Source organism: Pseudophryne corroboree, chromosome 11 (genome assembly GCF_028390025.1).
Source record: "Pseudophryne corroboree isolate aPseCor3 chromosome 11, aPseCor3.hap2, whole genome shotgun sequence".
Taxonomy (NCBI): Eukaryota; Metazoa; Chordata; class Amphibia; order Anura; family Myobatrachidae; genus Pseudophryne; species Pseudophryne corroboree.
In genome coordinates, this window is record NC_086454.1 from 89,362,557 (window position 1) to 89,380,854 (window position 18,298).

At 43.8% G+C, this 18,298-nt stretch overlaps 1 long non-coding RNA gene across 1 annotated transcript in view; it reads left to right on the forward strand.

Moving 5' to 3' along the window:
* LOC134969962 (uncharacterized) overlaps positions 1-17,802 on the forward strand; it is a 105,272-nt gene extending 87,470 nt beyond the window's left edge. The window contains exons 2-3 of the long non-coding RNA XR_010189590.1: positions 13,254-13,975; positions 16,989-17,802. This is a non-coding gene — a long non-coding RNA (uncharacterized LOC134969962). The remainder of the gene's footprint in view (positions 1-13,253; positions 13,976-16,988) is intronic.
* The last annotated feature ends 496 nt before the right edge of the window (positions 17,803-18,298 follow it).

Here is an 18,298-nt window from a genome sequence, read left to right on the forward strand (position 1 = left end):
TATAATATTGTTATTCTGAAGGCTGATTGGCTCCCACAAGATCTTTTTCTTATCCCATACCTATTTTAGATACCTTATCTGACAGAGGGTATTTCTTGTTTGGTTAGAGACAAGTGGTACAGCGCAAAAAAAAGGGTTACCTTTTGTTCTATATATATATATATATATATATGTGTGTGCACATATATATATATATATATATATATATATATAAAGTGTGTGTATATATATATATATATATATATATATAGATATATAATAGGCTATTTGTTAGTGGACTTACACTGCTCTGCTGCAGTTACTTATATATGTGTATAAGTGTATAATAAAGTTCTCTACCTGGTGCAATGTCTATAACGTGCTCTGCCTGGCGCAAAGTGTATAACGTGCTCTACCTGGTGCAATGTGTATAACGTGCTCTGCCTGCCGCAAGGTGTTTTACGTGCTCTACCTGGTGCAATGTCTATAACGTGCTCAACTTGGTGCACTGTCTATAACGTGCTCTGCCTGGCACAAAGTGTATAACGTGCTCTAGCTGGTGCAGTGTGCATAATGAGGGTTATTCCGAGTTGTTCGCTCGTTGCCGATTATTTTCGCTATACTGCGATTAGTCTCTTACTGCGCATGCGCATGGTACGCATAGCGCATGCGCTTAGTTATTTTACTATAAACTTAGCTGTTTTGCTGTAGCGTCTGCGGCGCTCTTCAGTCGCACTGGTGTTCGGTAAATGATTGACAGGAAAGGGGCGTTTCTGGGCGGCAACTTAGCATTTTCCCGGCGTTGGCTAAAAAACGCAGGCGTGTCAGGGAAAAACGCGGGAGTATCTGGAGAAATGGGGGAGTGGCTGGCCGAACGTAGGGTGTGTTTGTGACGTCAAACCAGGAACGAAATGGGCTGAGCTGATCGCAGTGTAGGAGTAAGTCTCGAGCTACTCAGAAACTGCTAAGAATTTTCTATTCGCAATTCTGCTAATCTTTCGTTCGCAATTCTGCTATGCTAAGATACACTCCCAGAGGGCGGTGGCCTAGCATGTGCAATGCTGCTAAAATCAGCTACGAGCGAACAACTCGGAATGACCCCCAATGTGCTTTACCTGGTGCAATGTGTATAATGTGCTCTACCTGGTGCAGTGTGTATAACGTGCTCTACCTGGTGCAAAGTGTATAACGTGCTTTGCCTGGTGCAAATTGTATAACGTGCGCTACCTGGTGTAATGTGTATAATGTGCTCTGCCTGGCCCAAAGTGTATACCGTGCACTACTTGGCGCAAAGTGTAGAACGTGCTCTATCTGGCGGAATATGTATAACGTGCTCTACCTGGCGCAGTGTGTATAGGAGGTTCTACCTGGTGCAATATGTATAAGCGGCACTACTATGTGGTATAATGTGAATTGGCACTATTATGTGGCCACGCCCCTTTCCACTAAGCCACACCCCTAAAATTTTGCTGCACGCCTGCGGTGCGCACTTTCCATACATGCTTATTGGCAGGCCTTCTGAGCAGTAATCCCTTCCATTTGACAGACAAAGCCCCTATTAGGGATGCTTCCATAAATTTACCGGGCTGGTTTTCGATCCCAATCCCACCCATGCTCCACGCAGTGTGGGCCAAGCTAGTTTAAAAAAATAAAAATTGTTGTATTTAAATTGTATTGTGTACTACACCGAAGTACACCGAAGTACCCCAGTGCGTGTGTGTAAAAACGGTCTGACTCCAAGCTGCTTGTTTAAAAAAATAAAAATTGTTGTACTTAAATTGTTTGTACTTCGTATTGCACCCTAGTACACCGTAGTACCCCAGTGCAAAAGTGGTCTGACTCCACACATTGATCTGTGAATTGAAAAATGGATAACAATCGGTTCAGAGAACCAAATACTAGGAAGAGATAAAACAAAGCGAATCCGCAAAGTATGCCAGATTTGTAGATCAAGTCCTTGATTCACGTTGCCAGGATCCAAGAGTTGCCAATATATTGAAATTGGATCACTACATTTTGGCAACCGTATTTGATCCTAGGTTTAAGTCATATGCTGTGTCTTTCTTTCCAGCTGATCCAGATCTTAAGAGATGCAGAGAGCTCCTGGTGAGCAAGTTGGCAGCTTAAGTGACACGTGGCACTACAACGTCTGCTTCAGTTTCTTCGGCAGCAGCCAGGAAAAAACGTTCCTTTCCCAAAAGACCTAGTGGTGATGCAGATAAATCAACACAACATTTTGACATCTGGTCGGGTCTAAATGAATTGCCCAGCACTTGTGACATCTCTACCATAATTCCATCTGATACGGTCACCATCCAAAGAATGGTGGAGGATTATTTTCATGACACAATAAAAATAGGCATGTCCTTCCCTTTGAGGACTGGAAGGTAAAAAAAAGGCAATTTGGATGTCCTTGTACAAACTGACTTTGCATCACTGAAGATGCCCACCCTCCAGGGTGTATGTACTTGGAGAGAGTTTTCAGCACAGCCGGGAACCTTGTGAACCTTAGGAAGCTACTTCCTGAAAATGTGGAAAAGATGATGTTCATCAAAATGAACTGGAAATTCCACGAGGACGACCTTTCCTGGCAATTTTGTCAAAGTACAAAGACTTCTATAATGGTGGATTCCAGCAGGGACTAATTAATATTGTGTTAGGAGGATGTACACACTGATGAGGATGGCAATGACATCTAGCCACAGTAGAGATGTTGCCTTAAGCCGATTGGTAGCTTGTTTTGTGGAGGCCAAAACAAACCAAGGACTTCAGCCACAATAGCTGCAGTCACTGTCGCTGGAGGGCTTGGTTTGTTAAAGTGTCCATGTCCTTTTTAATATACAAAATAAAAGTTGGTGGGAAGGGTCCAAAGACATTCCATCTTGCACCACCATTCATTTCTCCCACTGCTGTGTGTCAGTGTTTCATACAGTAGATATGCTATAAACTGCTGCGTGTTTGTGCAGCTGCTCTGTCGCTTAGTAAACCAGCCAGCTCGCTGCAGACTTTGGCCTAAAGTGGATGAAAAAAACATTGTGAGCTGTAATGTGGTCACATTTGTCTGCAAATGACTGGAAATGAATGTTATTGAGGTTACTAATACTCTATGTCCAAACCAATTAAGTGATTTTATCTTTATTTGTACATTTTTGAAAAAATCCAAATCCAAAGCCTGTCACAGCGATTTGGCAAATCCAAATCCGGCTGACGATTTAATTCCAAATCCAGATCCGGCTGACAAATTAGAACCAATTCCAAATCCAAAGCCAGTCACGGCGATTTGCAAATCCAAATCCGGCCAACGAATTAGAACCAAATCCATCCGACAAATTAGAACCAAATACAAATCCTGCCGACTAATTAGAACCAAAACCAAATCCAAATCCGGCAGACGAATTAGAACCATATCCTAATCCAAAACCAGTCACGTCGATTTGGTAAATACAAATACAAATCCGGCCAATGAATTACAACTAAATCCAGATCCGGTTGACGAATTAGAACCAATTCCAAATCCAAAGCCAGTCACAGCGATTTGCAAATGCAAATCCAGCCAAAGAATTAGAACCAAATCCAAATCCAGCCGACAAATTAGAACCAAATCCAAATCCGTCCGACGAACTAGAACCAAATCCAAATCCGGCAGACGAATTAGAACCATTTCCAAATCCAAAAACAGTCATGTAAATTTGGAAAATGCAAATTCAAATCCAAATCCGGCCAACAAATTAGAACCAAATCCAAATTCGGCCGACGAATTAGAACCAAATCCGGCAAAAATGTCCCGGTGGGCATCTCTATTACTAATGTTATCATAATAATAATAATAATAATAATAACAGCAGTAATATAAGTAATAGTAATAATAATACTTTTCATAATAATAAATAGTAGTAATAATAAATGTAGTAATAATAATAATAATAATAATAATAATAATAATAATAGTAATAGTAATAAAAATATAATCTTAAATTGGCAATTATAAAAAAAATGAATACTAACAGAAAAAACGAACACAGATATGTAATGCCAATTTGTGCAAAATAGCTGCAACACATTTTTTGGTTTTACAATATTATGGGTTATTTTTGGGCCTGGCCTCCACCACCCCTAAATAGCCAGCCAGTCTCACTCCTTTGATATTTATTATTATAGTCATTATTATTATTAGTTATCTAATATCTAATATGCTGTCCCTCATCCATAACCTATTCATCTACATCTTTACTTGGGATGCCAGTGGTCAGAAGACCGACAGCTGCATCGCGATTGTCAGGATCCGACAACTTTTAGGTAAGTATGCTAACCCTCCCCCCTACCCTCCCTACGTGCAGCCTAACCCAACCCTTCACCTCCTCAGCCTAACCCTCCCGGCTTAGTGCCTAACCCAGGCTCAAACACATTCCTCAAGGCAGCCCAAAGGTCCAGGTTTTAGGTATATCTATGGTCAGCACAGATGGCTAAATCAAATTGGCTGAGGGGCTAATTAAGTCACTTGTGTCTAAGCATGAATAAACTTAAAATTTAGACTGTTGGGGTGTCTTGAGGATCGCATTTGAGAACCTCTGCCCTAACCCTAACCATACACCCAGCAACCTAACCGTACCATATTAGTTCCTATCCCTGGCAGCCTAATCCAGACTTCCCCCTTCCCCTTCCTGCAGCCTAAGCCTAACCATCCCTCTAGTACCTAAACCTACTCCCCCACAGCTTAACCCGTCCCCTTCCTGCAGCATAAGCCTAACCCTCCCTCTAGTGCCTAAACCTAATCGGCCTACAGCCTAACCCTAACCTTCCCCCTGTCCCTCCATGCAGCCTAAGCCTAACCCTCCATCTATTGCCTAAACCTAGCCTCCCCCCCAGCCTAACTCTAACCCTTCCTGCAGCCTAAGCCTAACCCTCCCTCTAGTGCCTAAACCTATCCCCCCACACACACACCAGGGACGTGCAGTCAGGGGAGGCAAGGGAGGCAGTGCCTCCCCTGTCATACTGACAAAGAAGATATTTATAACACATATTCTGTGTCATATAAATATCATTTGTATTATTCTGATCATTTAGGCTGTATAAATGCAGGCAGCTGTGGATGGGAGGCAGCGGGAGCAGTGCCTCTGGCTGTCAATAATAAAGTGGCTGAGGCGGGGGGCGGGGCCAAGCCACCGACAGAAAAAGCCCATTCAAAAAAACGAGGAGAAGAGGCAGCTCTAACTCTGCCTTAATGATAGGGCTGTCCCCTCAGCCTATATAGAAAGCACGCCCCTGCCCGTCTCTGGCTCTCCCCGCTGTCTATCATTCTGACAATGCCCCTTTCCTCCAATCACCACTCCCATACACAGAGAGGAGGTCTGTGAGGATCCGGCTTTGAATGTGGGTGAGTAGCAAGTTCCCCCGAGGCTCCCCTCTCCTGTAACCAAAACACAGCTACAGTACATACAGTTTTGTGTTGAAGCTGCAGCAGTGCAGCTTATCCCCTGGCTAGTGTGATGAGCTCCGGCCACCTGACCACATAATATCAGCCCAGCCCGAGGCAGAGGCACTCAACCTGCCAGAGCAGAGGCTGGTGACACCCCATACCCCTCTCATTACAGCTCCTTTTCTGTCCGACACTCAGTCTGGTGGGGGCGGACCCTGTACATACAGACTCTGACAAGTGAATGTAATTCACTATAGATGTAATATATGGATTAGTCAGTGTGTTTGTGTGGCTGAGCCAGTAGTCTAGTGGTTAGGCATGCTGGCTAGCAACCAAGAGTTTCTAGGTTCAATCCCCATTATGGGTTGCAATTATATTTATTTAACACATTGATTTCTCTAACGTCCTAGTGGATGCTGGGGACTCCGTAAGGACCATGGGGAATAGACGGGCTCCGCAGGAGACTGGGCACTCTTAAAGAAAGATTAGGTACTATATCTGGTGTGCACTGGCTCCTCCCTCTATGCCCCTCCTCCAGACCTCAGTTAGAATCTGTGCCCGGCCAGAGCAGAGGCACCTAGTGGGCTCTCCTGAGCCTGCTAGAAAAGAAAGTATTTGTTAGGTTTTTTATTTTCAGTGAGCTTCTGCTGGCAACAGACTCACTGCTACGAGGGACTGAGGGGAGAGAAGCCAACGTACCTGCTTGCAGCTAGGTTGTGCTTCTTAGGCTACTGGACACCATTAGCTCCAGAGGGATCGAACACAGGCACCTGTCCTCGGTCGTCCGTTCCCGGAGCCGCGCCGCCGTACCCCTCACAGAGCCAGAAGCACTGAAGTCCGGAGAAGACAGAAGACGTCGAAATCGGCGGCATGAAGACTCCGGTCTTCAAATAAGGTAGCGCACAGCACCGCAGCTGTGCGCTATTGCTCCCTATGCACACCACACACTCCGGTCACTGTAGGGTGCAGGGCGTGGGGGAGAGCGCCCTGGGCAGCAATATTAGTACCTTTTGGCAAAATATACACATAAATACAGTCCCAGACTGTATATGTGTAAAACCCCGCCATTTTTTCTCACAGAATAACGGGACAGAAGCCCGCCGATGAGGGGGCAGAGCTTCTTCCTCAGCACTAACCAGCGCCATTGTATCTTCACAGCTCAGCTGGAAGCAGCTCCCCAGGCTCTCCCCTGCAGTATCCAGATACAACAAGGGCAAAAGAGAGGGGGGGCACATAAATTTAGGCGCAAAAAGGAACATTATTGTGTTTATATCAGCAGCTACTAGGTGAACACATCTGATAGTGTTATCCCTGGGGTATAAAGCGCTGTGGTGTGTGCTGGCATACTCTCTCTCTGTCTCCCCAAAAGCCTTTGTGGGGTCCTGTCCTCAGTCAGAGCATTCCCTGTGTGTGTGAGGTGTGTCGGTACATCAGTGTCGACATGTTTGATGAGGAAGGGTACGTGGAGGCGGAGCAAGTGCATATGAATGAGGTGTCGCCGCCGAGGGCTCCGACACCTGACTGGATGGATATGTGGAAGGTGTAAAATAAAAATGTAAACTCCTTGCATAAGAGGTTGGATAAAGCTGATGCTTTGGGACAGTCAGGGTCTCACCCAGTGCCTGATCCCACTGCTCAGAGGCCGTCGGGGTCTCATAAGCGTCCACTATCCCAGTTAATTGACACAGATGTCGACACGGAGTCTGCCTCTAGTGTCGACTATGATAATGCAAAGTTACAGCCAGATTGGCAGTAAAGTATTCAATATATGTTTATTGTAAAAGATGATTTGCATGTCACTGATGACTCATCTGTCCCTGACACAAGGGTACACAGCTGTAAGGGGAAGAAGCTGAGGTAATTTTCCCTCCTCTCATGAGGAAAAAGAGCGGGAATCTCCAGGCAACAGACTGCAGCCTCACACAAAGATTTCTCAAAGTATCCTTTCCCCACTAGGGCCAGGATAAGATAGGAATCTTCCCCTAGGGTGTCACAAAAGGCAGCCCTGAGGTTACAGCTATTCTCAGGGATCCTGCAGATAGCGTACACATGCTGGTACAGACAGGTACCTTATCAGCAGAGATAGAGACCCTAGTATGTATATAGAAATATGGATATATGTATGGGGATATATATATATATATAGATTATATATATATATATGTATATATTTAAGATGATGTCTTGAGAGATATGTATAAAACATGCCATAGAGACATGAGTATACTGGGTCCTAGTGTCAAAACTATGTCGATCTCTGCTTGTCGTGTCCTGTACAATATGCAAAGGACATATGATGCCGCCTTAAGAGGCATATGAAAGGCTGAGGATTGTGTGGAGAAGGGTTTGGTCTCCACGGCTATATCTGGGAAATTCTGATATTTTGCCTTATATCCCTGCACGGCCTAGGAAAGCACAACATTATTAAATGCAGCTTTTCGAATAAAGAAACAAGAAAGTCCGAGATGCGTCCTTTCTTACCAGAGCCGGGGGCAGAAAAAAACAGAAGTCCTCCTCGGCCTCTACAAAAATAGACCGCATGTCGAGGCGGAGCTAGGCACGCCTTCGGAAGGGGGCACGCCTTCGGAAGTTCAGCCACAAGTGGGTTCGCTCCCTATTATATCCCTGGGCAATAGATATTGTGTCTCAGGGATACAAGCTGGACTTTGAGAAATGCCCACTCACCGATGACCCTGCCGTCTTTTCCCCACGAGAGGAAAACAGTGTTAACTGCAATTCAAAAATTGTATCTTCAACAGGTGGTGGTCAAGGTTCACCTCCTTCAACAAGGAGGGGGTTATTATTATTATTATTATAAATTACCATGTGGTAGGCCCGAAACCAGATGGTTCGGTCAGACCTATATTGAATTTAAAATCCCTGAGCATATACCTGGAAAGGTGCAAGTTCAAGATGGAATCGCTAACAGCGGTCGTTGTAAGCTTGAAGGGTGACTCGGGACATATAGCATGCATACCTTCAGGTCCCCATATATCCACCTCATCAGGCGTACCTCAAAATTTCGGTACGGGATTGCCATTGTCAATTTCAGGCGTTGCCGTTTGGTCTCTCCACGGCCTGGAGAATATTCACCAAGGTAATGGCGAACATTATGGTGCTCCTGCGGAAGCAAGGTGTCACTATTATCACGTATTGGGACGATCTCATAAAAGCGAGATCAAGAGAGCAGTTGCTGAACAGCGTATCACTTTTTCTGGAAGTGTAACGGCAACGTGGCTGAATTCTATATATTCCAAAGTCGCAGTTGATTCCTACAGCTCATCTGCCCCTCCTAGGCATGATCCTGGACTCAGATCAGAAAAGGGTTTATCTCCCGATAGAGAGAGCTTAGGAGCTCATGACACTGGTCAGGAATCTATTAAAACCAAAAAACAGGTGTTAGTGCATCACTGCACTCGAGTCCTGGGAAGGATGGTGTCATCATAAGAGGCCATTCCCTTCGGCAGGTTCCCTGCGAGGACCTTCCAGTAGGACTTACTGGACAAGTGGTCCGGATCACATCATCAGATGCATCGGTTAATCACCCTATCCCCCAGGGCCAGGGTGTCTCTCCTGTGGTGGCTGTAGAGTGCTCACCTTCTCGAAGGTCGCAGATTCGGCATTCAAGACTGGGTCTTGGTGACCACGGATGCAAGCCTCCGAGGGTGGGGGGGCAGTCACACAGGGAAGATAATTCCAAGGGCTGTGGTCAAGTCTGGAGACTTGTCTTCACATCAATATCCTGGATCTAAGGGCCATATACAACGCCCTACGTCAAGCGGAGTTCCTGCTTCGCTACCAACCGGTTCTGATTCAGTCAGACAATATCACCGCAGTGACTCATGTAAACCGCCAAGGCGGCAGAACGAGCAGGGTGGCGATGGTAGAAGCCACCAGAATTTCTTCGCTGGGCGGAGAATCAAGTATGCGCACAGTCAGCAGTGTTCAGTCCGGGAGTGAACAGCTGGGAAGCAGACTTCCTTCAGCAGGCACGACCTCCACCCGGGAGAGTGGGGACTTCATAAAGAAGTTTTCATGCAGATTGCAAGTTGGTGGGAACTGCCACAGGTGGACATGATGGCATCCCGCCTCAACAAAAAGCTGCAGAGATATTGCGCTAGGTCAGGAGACCCTCCGGCGATAGCTGTGGTCGCACTGGTGACATTGGGTGTTCCCGTCAGTCTATGGATTTCCTCCTCTTCCTCTCATACCCAAGGTGTTGAGAATTATAAGGAAAAGTGGAGTGAGAACAATACTCTTTGTTCCGGATTGGCCAAGAAGGATTGGTATCCAGATCTGTAAGAGATGCTCACAGAGGACCCATGGCCTCTGCCTCTAAGACAAGACTTGTTGCAACAGGGGTCCTGTATGTTCCAAGACTAAAATACAGCGGCTGCGTTTGACGGCATGGCGGTTGAGCGCCGGATCCTAGCAGAAAAAGGCATTCCGGATGAGGTCATTCCTACGCTGATAATGGCTAGGAAGGACGTGACAGCTAAACATAGTCACCGTATATGGCGAAAATATGTTGCTTGGTGTGAGGCCAGTAAGGCCCCTACAGAGGAATTCCAGCTGGGAAGATTCCTACACTTTTACAGTCAGGTGTGACTATGGGCCTAAAATTGGGGTCCATAAAGGTCCAAGCTTAGGCCCTATACATTTTCTTTCAAAAAGAACTGGCGTCTTTACCGGAGGTTCAGACGTTTGTTAAGGGAGTGCTGCATATTCAGCCTCCTTTTGGGCCACCAGTGGCACCTTGGGATCTCAACGTGGTGTTGGGTTTCCTAAAATCTCACTGGTTCGAACCACTTAAAACAGTGGAGCTGAAATATCTCACTTGGAAAGTGGTCATACTGTTGGCCTTAGCTTCGGTTAGGCGTGGGTCAGAATTGGCGGCTTTGTCATGTCAAAGTCCCTATCTGATTTTCCATATGGAAAGGGCAGAGTTGCGAACTCGTCCTAAATTTCTGCCTAAGGTGGTGTAATTTTTCCACCTAAACCAACATATTGTGGTGCCTGCGGCTACTCGTGACTTGGATGACTCAAGTTGCTGGACGTAGTCCGGGTTTTGAGGACCTATGTGAGTAGAACGGCTGGAGTCGGGAAAACTGACTAGCTGTTTATACTGTATGCACCCAACAAGCTGGGTGCTCCTGCTTCAAAACAAACTATTGCTCGCTGGATCTGTAACACGATTCAGCAGGCTCATTCTGCGGTAGGATTGCCGCAGCCAAAATCAGTAAAGGCCCTTTCCACAAGGAAAGTGGGCTCTTCTTGGGCGGCTGCCCAAGGGGTCTCGGCATTACAGCATTGCCGAGCAGTTACTTGGTCAGGGTCAAACACTTTGGAAAACTTCTACAAGTTCGATACCCTGGCTAAGGAGGACCTTGAGTTTGCTCACTCGGTGCTGCAGAGTCATCCGCACTCTCCCGCCCGTTTGGGAGCTTTGGTATAATCCCCATGGTCCTTACGGAGTCCCCAGCATCCACTAGGACGTTAGAGAAAATAAGAATTTACTCACCGGTAATTCTATTTCTCGTAGTCCGTAGTGGATGCTGGGCGCCCGTCCCAAGTGCGGACTGTTTCTGCAATGCTAGTATATAGTTATTGCTAAATACAGGGTTTTTTGTTATGAGCCATCCGTTGTGTGAGGCTCAGTTATGTTCATACTGTTAACTGGGTACGTTTATCACAAGTTGTACGGTGTGATTGGTGTGGCTGGTTTGAGTCTTACCCTGGGGTTCAAATCCTTTCCTTGTAATGTTAGCTCTTCCGGGCACAGTTTCTTTAACTGAGGTCTGGAGGAGGGGCATAGAGGGAGGAGCCAGTGCACACCAGATATAGTACCTAATCTTTCTTTAAGAGTGCCCAGTCTCCTGCGGAGCCCGTCTATTCCCCATGGTCCTTACGGAGTCCCCAGCATCCACTACGGACTGCGAGAAATAGAATTACCGGTGAGTAAATTCTTATTTTTTATGATTCTATTTTAACCATAACTATCTGCTATAGGCATCAGTTAGGTTGAATGCTGGGGGACATGGTTTTAATTCCCAACTAGGGTAAAATGTTTCTATTTATTTCACAAAATGTTGTTTTCATAGACTTTTAATATTCCAAACAAAACCTACTTGCTGCAAGTAGCTTGGTGTCATAATGGTTAGGTGCTCTGCTTTAGAATGCTATGGTCATGGGTTTGATTCTTTGCTAGGGTATGTACGTTTTTAATTCTGAATTGATTATTAAAATATAGTTTATGTCTCTAAGACATTATACATTATATTATTTTCTACTGTGAAGGATTTCTGCCCCTCCCCACTGGCGGATACTAGCCAGTGCCTCCCCAGCCATTGACCTCACCGCACGTCACTGACACACACAGCCTAACCCTAACCTTCCCCTTCCCCCCTGCAGCCTAAGCCTAACCCATCCTCAAGTGCCTAAACCTACCCAGCCCACAGCCTAACCCTAACCCAGCAGCCTAAGCCTCCCTTTATTATCTAAACCTAACCTCCCCCCCAGAGCCTAAAGGCCCATACACACTTGACGATGCACACATCGTTAACGACTTCCCTTGAACTTCCCTTGAACAGCTGAGCAAACGACATGAGCATACACACTACCAACGACCAAAGACGAAAGACCAAAGACCAAAGACGAAAGACCAAAGACCATTCATCGTTGAAGCATCCAAGCTGAACAGTTTATTAAAATAATGAGCTGGGAACAGGGCTGGTGAACAGTGGCTTGGTCGTTGGTCTTTCACACCATACACATTCAACGACGTCTCTGGTCGGTAACGACCATAGTGGAAATTGAGCATACATGCTCCACAGATAAGCGAGGGTCGTTAACGTCCCGCGGGGCCGCGCATCGGTGGTCGTCGGATGCATACACACTTGACGATATAATGAGCAACGTCGTTGATGAGGGCTGAAATGAACGACGTCGTTCATGTTATCGTCAAGTGTGTATGGGCCTTAACACTAACACTCCCCGACATGCTTACAAATGGCATGCCAACAGTCAGGATTCATGCGCCGGCTTTGTGAGCAATGTCAGGATCCCAGCGTCGGTTTCCTTGCAAGTGTTGGGATTCTGACCGCTGGAAACCCGACCACTGGTATGCTAACCCATGCAGTACAGGAAGGTTTTAATGCGACAGTCCTATATAGGCAGACAGGTATTAAAGAGAAAACACCTTCTGCCCCCGCCCCCCTCCTTCCCCTTACTTCTCCCTCTAACCATTTCTCCTTTTCTAAGGTTGGCTTACACTATACTAAAATGCCAATAATAACCTATGCCAATAATAATAATAATAATAATAATGATGAAAATAATAACTAAATTATCTTCATTTGCCAATTAGAAACATAAAAAAGATATTCACAGAAACATATACATACATAAAGAGAAACATAAATATAAAATGTCCCCACTTTACCCTCTAGCCCTATAGTTAAAATACACTACATTAATAATGTTATAATAATAGTAATAAAAGTATTAATAATAGTATTAATCATAACAATAACAGTAAGAATAATAATAACAATAATAACAATAATAATAATAATAATAATAATAAAAACAGTAGTAATAATAATAATAAAAGTAATAATAATATATATTAATATTATTATTAATAATAATAATAATATAATAATGATAATGCAATTAATAATAATAGTAATAGTAACAATAATAATAATAGTGAATAATAGCAATAATAAATAATAATAATAATCATCATCATAATAATAATAATAATAGTAACAATAATAATATAAAATAATAGTAATAATAATAATGAAAATAATAACTATAATATCCATCCCTTCGTATCTGTTTCCATCTCTAGGTGTTATGACCATCTCCTTGCAGCGCTGGAAGTGGTGATCAGTGGGAGGCCCTCAAGATAGAACCCATATATGAGAAACCTCTGAATAGCTCCTGGTCAATTTCGATTTCCCACCAATCCATTTCTGCTTCCATCCTCTTGATGTCATACGTCCGGGAGCTGTGTGTTATGGTGGGCTACAGGGAGAAGAAACAAATGATCATCCTTGTACTGAAACCAGATTGTAAATTCACATAAACTAAAGGAAGTGAAAGAACAGTGTATGTATCTATGGATCCTCTGCTACCACAGACTAGTGCACAGTGGTTCAGCTGTATTGTAATAGTGACACGTCTTCAGCTGTTGCAGTGTAATGAGCCATGAGATACAACTGAGTAAGAATAAAAGTATAGAGAAGCAGACATAAATGGAAATACCTATTTACCAAGTTACCAGACACTTGTTGTTCTTGTATTGTGTGATATTAATAATTGACCCTAATTTTTTTCTATTGCATTAACTGGGCAAACCAACTTTTTCATATACTTACTGGAGCAGGGATGTGTGGTGGTGGTGGTGTTACTCTCAGGGCTTCCAGCGAGACCCAAATCAATATGCTGGAATAATGGATGCTGGCGGATGTTGCCGTTGACTCCTAACCGCCTGGAGGGATCACTACGCAGGAGCTGGAATAAAACAGAAGAAGAAATACGTTTCTCTGTTATCATCATTGCAGCACTGAGGTGTGTTTATGGGTATAAGGTGCGTGGTGCCAGGCAGTGTAACTATGGACCTGTCCCACAGGCCAGAGGGTGATGGTAAATAGCTACAATATCCTGTGGTTGGCAGAGTAACTGGAACTCTTCCATGTATGGGCTATCGTAACTGTGGGTTAAAGAACAACCTATGGGGTGTGAAATATTCAAGTAATCATATTTTTACATAACATTCTGCATGTACAGAGTGTATTGTGATGTCTATTTATACAGTGGTGCTGATAACTATGTTTTACTTCATCCTATTTAACAAGAGTGATACCACAGAGAAATCATTGCTTTCTTCTGCAGTATCTCTGTTCTCACTGCTTTCCGCTGTTTCTCTAGACTTCTACGGGGACAGTGGTTTAACTTAAGGTAACAAGTTAGGTGACGCCATCTTAAGATGTTACTCTGGATCCCCCTGAGCTTTATGTCTGTGCTGGTGAAGGGCCCATTGGAGCAGCGTTAGGTTGCTGTGAGAGGGAGAAAGCCACCATATAATAGTCAGGATTTCACAGGGGCTTCTCTGGAATAGAAGAATATTGTACGGGTGCAGCTACATTATCATACCCTCCAACATTTTACACATAAGAATTGGTACAAAGTCGAAAATGGGGCGTGGTCATAGGTAAAGGGGCATGACCATGCCCCTTTTCCTATACTTTCAAAGGAAGCTTGGAGATCTAAAAATCGGTACAGACCGTAAAAAAAAGGTACTGTACCTGCCAAAAAGGTACAGTTGGAGGGTATGCATTATTCTCTGCTGCAATATGCAGTGACACATAATGCTGCCGCTGCACCACCAATGATGTAATTAGTTCCCTAAGGCTAGTCAGATGTGTGTACTGTAGAGCAGAATGCTATAGTATAGACTCGGAGACCTTATGTATTTACCTGTTGAACGATGTCTTTAGCAGCAGCTCCTGCTTTGAGTAACAGTCTAGGATGGTATTTAGACGTTCCGGTAATCATTTCGTTGATGATAATACCAAATGAATACCAATCAACTCCAGCGTTATATGGCTCTTCTGCCAGCATCTACCATAAGAGAGAGACATTATATCACATTGTTGCTCTGTGATTAGTGTATATATTAATGTGTCTGTGTCATTGGCGCTGGCTATCTGTTATTATCACACCTTACAGTAGGGAACGCTGGGATTCTCTTTTGGCTTTATGCAGAATGAGCACTAGGCCAATCTGCAGAGTCTCTTTGTCTGACTCTGATCTCACACGTAGGGAGACCAATCCCGGGCCGTTTTTTCAATCCCGGGATTCGGGATTGAAAAACGATCAATCCCGGGATTCCCGGGATCCCGGGATTGCAGTAGGGATCAGTGAAGAAGGGTGTAGGGAGCAGCACTGGAGGGTAGGTAGCGGTGCGGGAGGGTGTAGGTAGCAGCGGGGAAGGGAGGGAGGGTGTAGGTAGCAGTGCAGGAGGTGTAGGTAGCTGGGAGGAAGGGTGTAGGTAGCGGTGTGGAGGTTGTAGGTAGCTGGGCGGGAGGGTGTAGGTAGCCGTGCGGAGGTTGTAGGTAGCTGGGCGGGAGGGTTGGTAGCGGCGCGGGAGGGAGGATGGGTGTAAGTACCACTTATTATTGGGTGGGCGCCAGCCATGGACACACTAAACGCGGCAGCATTTCAAATGAAGCGCCGGCCGCCAGCCAACCAGAGCTGGCGGACCAGCAGCCAATCAGGGAAGCGGCCGCAGCAGCCGGCGCCACATTTGAAGTGCCACTGCGTTCAGTGTTCATCTATGGCTGCCGCCCGCCTAAGTGTAAGTAGTATTACTTACACACACTCCCTCCCGCACATGCGCAGTGTAATCCCGTGAACCCCGGGATTGGATGCTCCAATCCCGGGATTCAAATCCCAGCATTTTTGGGCCCAAATTCCGGGATCCCGCCGATCCCGATCCCGGGATTGGCCTCCCTACTCACACGGGTGCAGAGATGTGTGACTCTGTCACCCCTCCTGCTGCTGGATATGCAGGTCACTGGCGCTATCATTTACAGTATAATAAAGATGTGTTCGCGCAACTCTGAACAGATGCAGATCGGAAACAAGACGCATTTATGTCTGAGAAAGCCGCAGTAATTTACTGATGATGATGATGATGATGATAATCGCCTGCACTAGAAAACTACTTGGGTTACTGTGATGACTGCGCTGATGCTGACGGGACTTATAATGTTTATTGTGTGTTCTCCCAGTGTTGGGATTCTGACCGCTGGAAACCCGACCACTGGTATGCTAACCCATGCAGTACAGGAAGGTTTTAATGCGACAGTCCTATATAGGCAGACAGGTATTAAAGAGAAAACACCTTCTGCCCCTACCCCCAACCCTCCTTCCCCTTACTTCTCCCTCTAACCATTTCTCCTTTTCTAATGTTGGCTTACACTATACTAAAATGCCAATAATAACCTATGTCAATAATAATAATAATAATAATAATAATAATGAAAATAATAACTAAATTATCTTCATTTGCCAATTAGAAACATAAAAAAGATATTCACAGAAACATATACATACATAAAGAGAAACATAAATATAAAATGCCCCCACTTTACCCTCTAGCCCTATAGTTAAAATACACTACATTAATAATGTTATAATAATAGTAATAAAAGTATTAATAATAGTATTAATCATAACAATAACAGTAATAATAATAATAATAATAACAACAATAATAATAATAATAATAAAAACAGTAGTAATAATAATAATAATAAAAGTAATAATTATATTAATATTATTATTAATAATAATAATATAATAATGATAATGCAATTAAAAATAATAGTAATAGTAACAATAATAATAATAGTAAATAATAGCAATAATAAATAATAATAATAATCATCATCATCATAATAATAGTAATAATAATAATAATAATAGTAAAAATAATAATATAAAATAATAGTAATAATAATATTAATAGTGAAAATAACTAAAACATCCATCCCTTCGTATCTGTTTCCATCTCTAGGTGTTATGACCATCTCCTTGCAGCGCTGGAAGTGGTGATCAGTGGGAGGCCCTCAAGATAGAACCCATATATGAGAAACCTCTGAATAGCTCCTGGTCAATTTCGATTTCCCACCAATCCATTTCTGCTTCCATCCTCTTGATGTCATACGTCCGGGAGCTGTGTGTTATGGTGGGCTACAGGGAGAAGAAACAAATGATCATCCTTGTACTGAAACCTGATTGTAAATTCTATGGATCCTCTGCTACCACAGACTAGTGTACAGTGGTTCAGCTGTATTGTAATAGTGACACGTCTTCAGCTGTTGCAGTGTAATGAGCCATGAGATACAACTCAGTAAGAATAAAAGTATAGAGAAGTAGACATAAATGGAAATACCTATTTACCAAGTTACCAGACACTTATTGTTCTTGTATTGTGTGATATTTGTCAGGTCCGGATGTTTTTGTGAATCCGTTAACCCGGGACCAACCACAGGTGTAGGTGCTGGGCTATGAAGAAAGCAGGGAGGATGAAAAAAGTTCCGCTTCATATATTTATTCAAAATAACAATTCAGTAAAGAGTTAACTGACAAGTTGTTAATCATCATATTATACTGAAGTATTGCAGGAATAATATGCAAGAGCAAACTCAAAAATAAATAAAAGAAATGTTCATGGAAACATATGCAAAACAAGCTGATGAATAAATGTTAGATTGTCCAAATATAAACAAGCTTAGATGCTGAACTGCAGAATGTGATTAACTGGATAATGCAGACATGAAGAGATAACTGTAAGGATTTGCAATGGAGTTTTGAGAGTTAACTGAGAGACTGTGAAGAATTATCCTTGTTATGACAACATAGCAAATATAAACAAGCTTTGATGCTGAACTGCAGAATGTGATTAACTGGATAATGCAGACATGAAGAGATAACTGTAAGGATTTGCAATGGAGTTTTGAGAGTTAACTGAGAGACTGTGATGAATTATCCTTGTAATGACAACATAGCCAATAAAAAGTACTGAATTGGGTTACTTGCGGGTTCCGGAGATCACTGTGAAACTGTAGTAGAAGACAAGGTGATGAATGGGTTAAATGCAGAGTTGAACAAACGAACAGCTGAGAGAAACGGAATCCTCCAGACTTTGAATGATAGGCAGACTGACAAGGTAACCAAATGCAGGACACTGGGAATCCAACTATTTCCAATAGGAGTGCAATTAACTGACAGCACAGCGGAGAGCCGGTGGATCTTTCAGCAGTGAAGGCTGCAGACGGACCTCTGGGAACGGAGGCGATATCTGGACCACGGGAATCACACAGG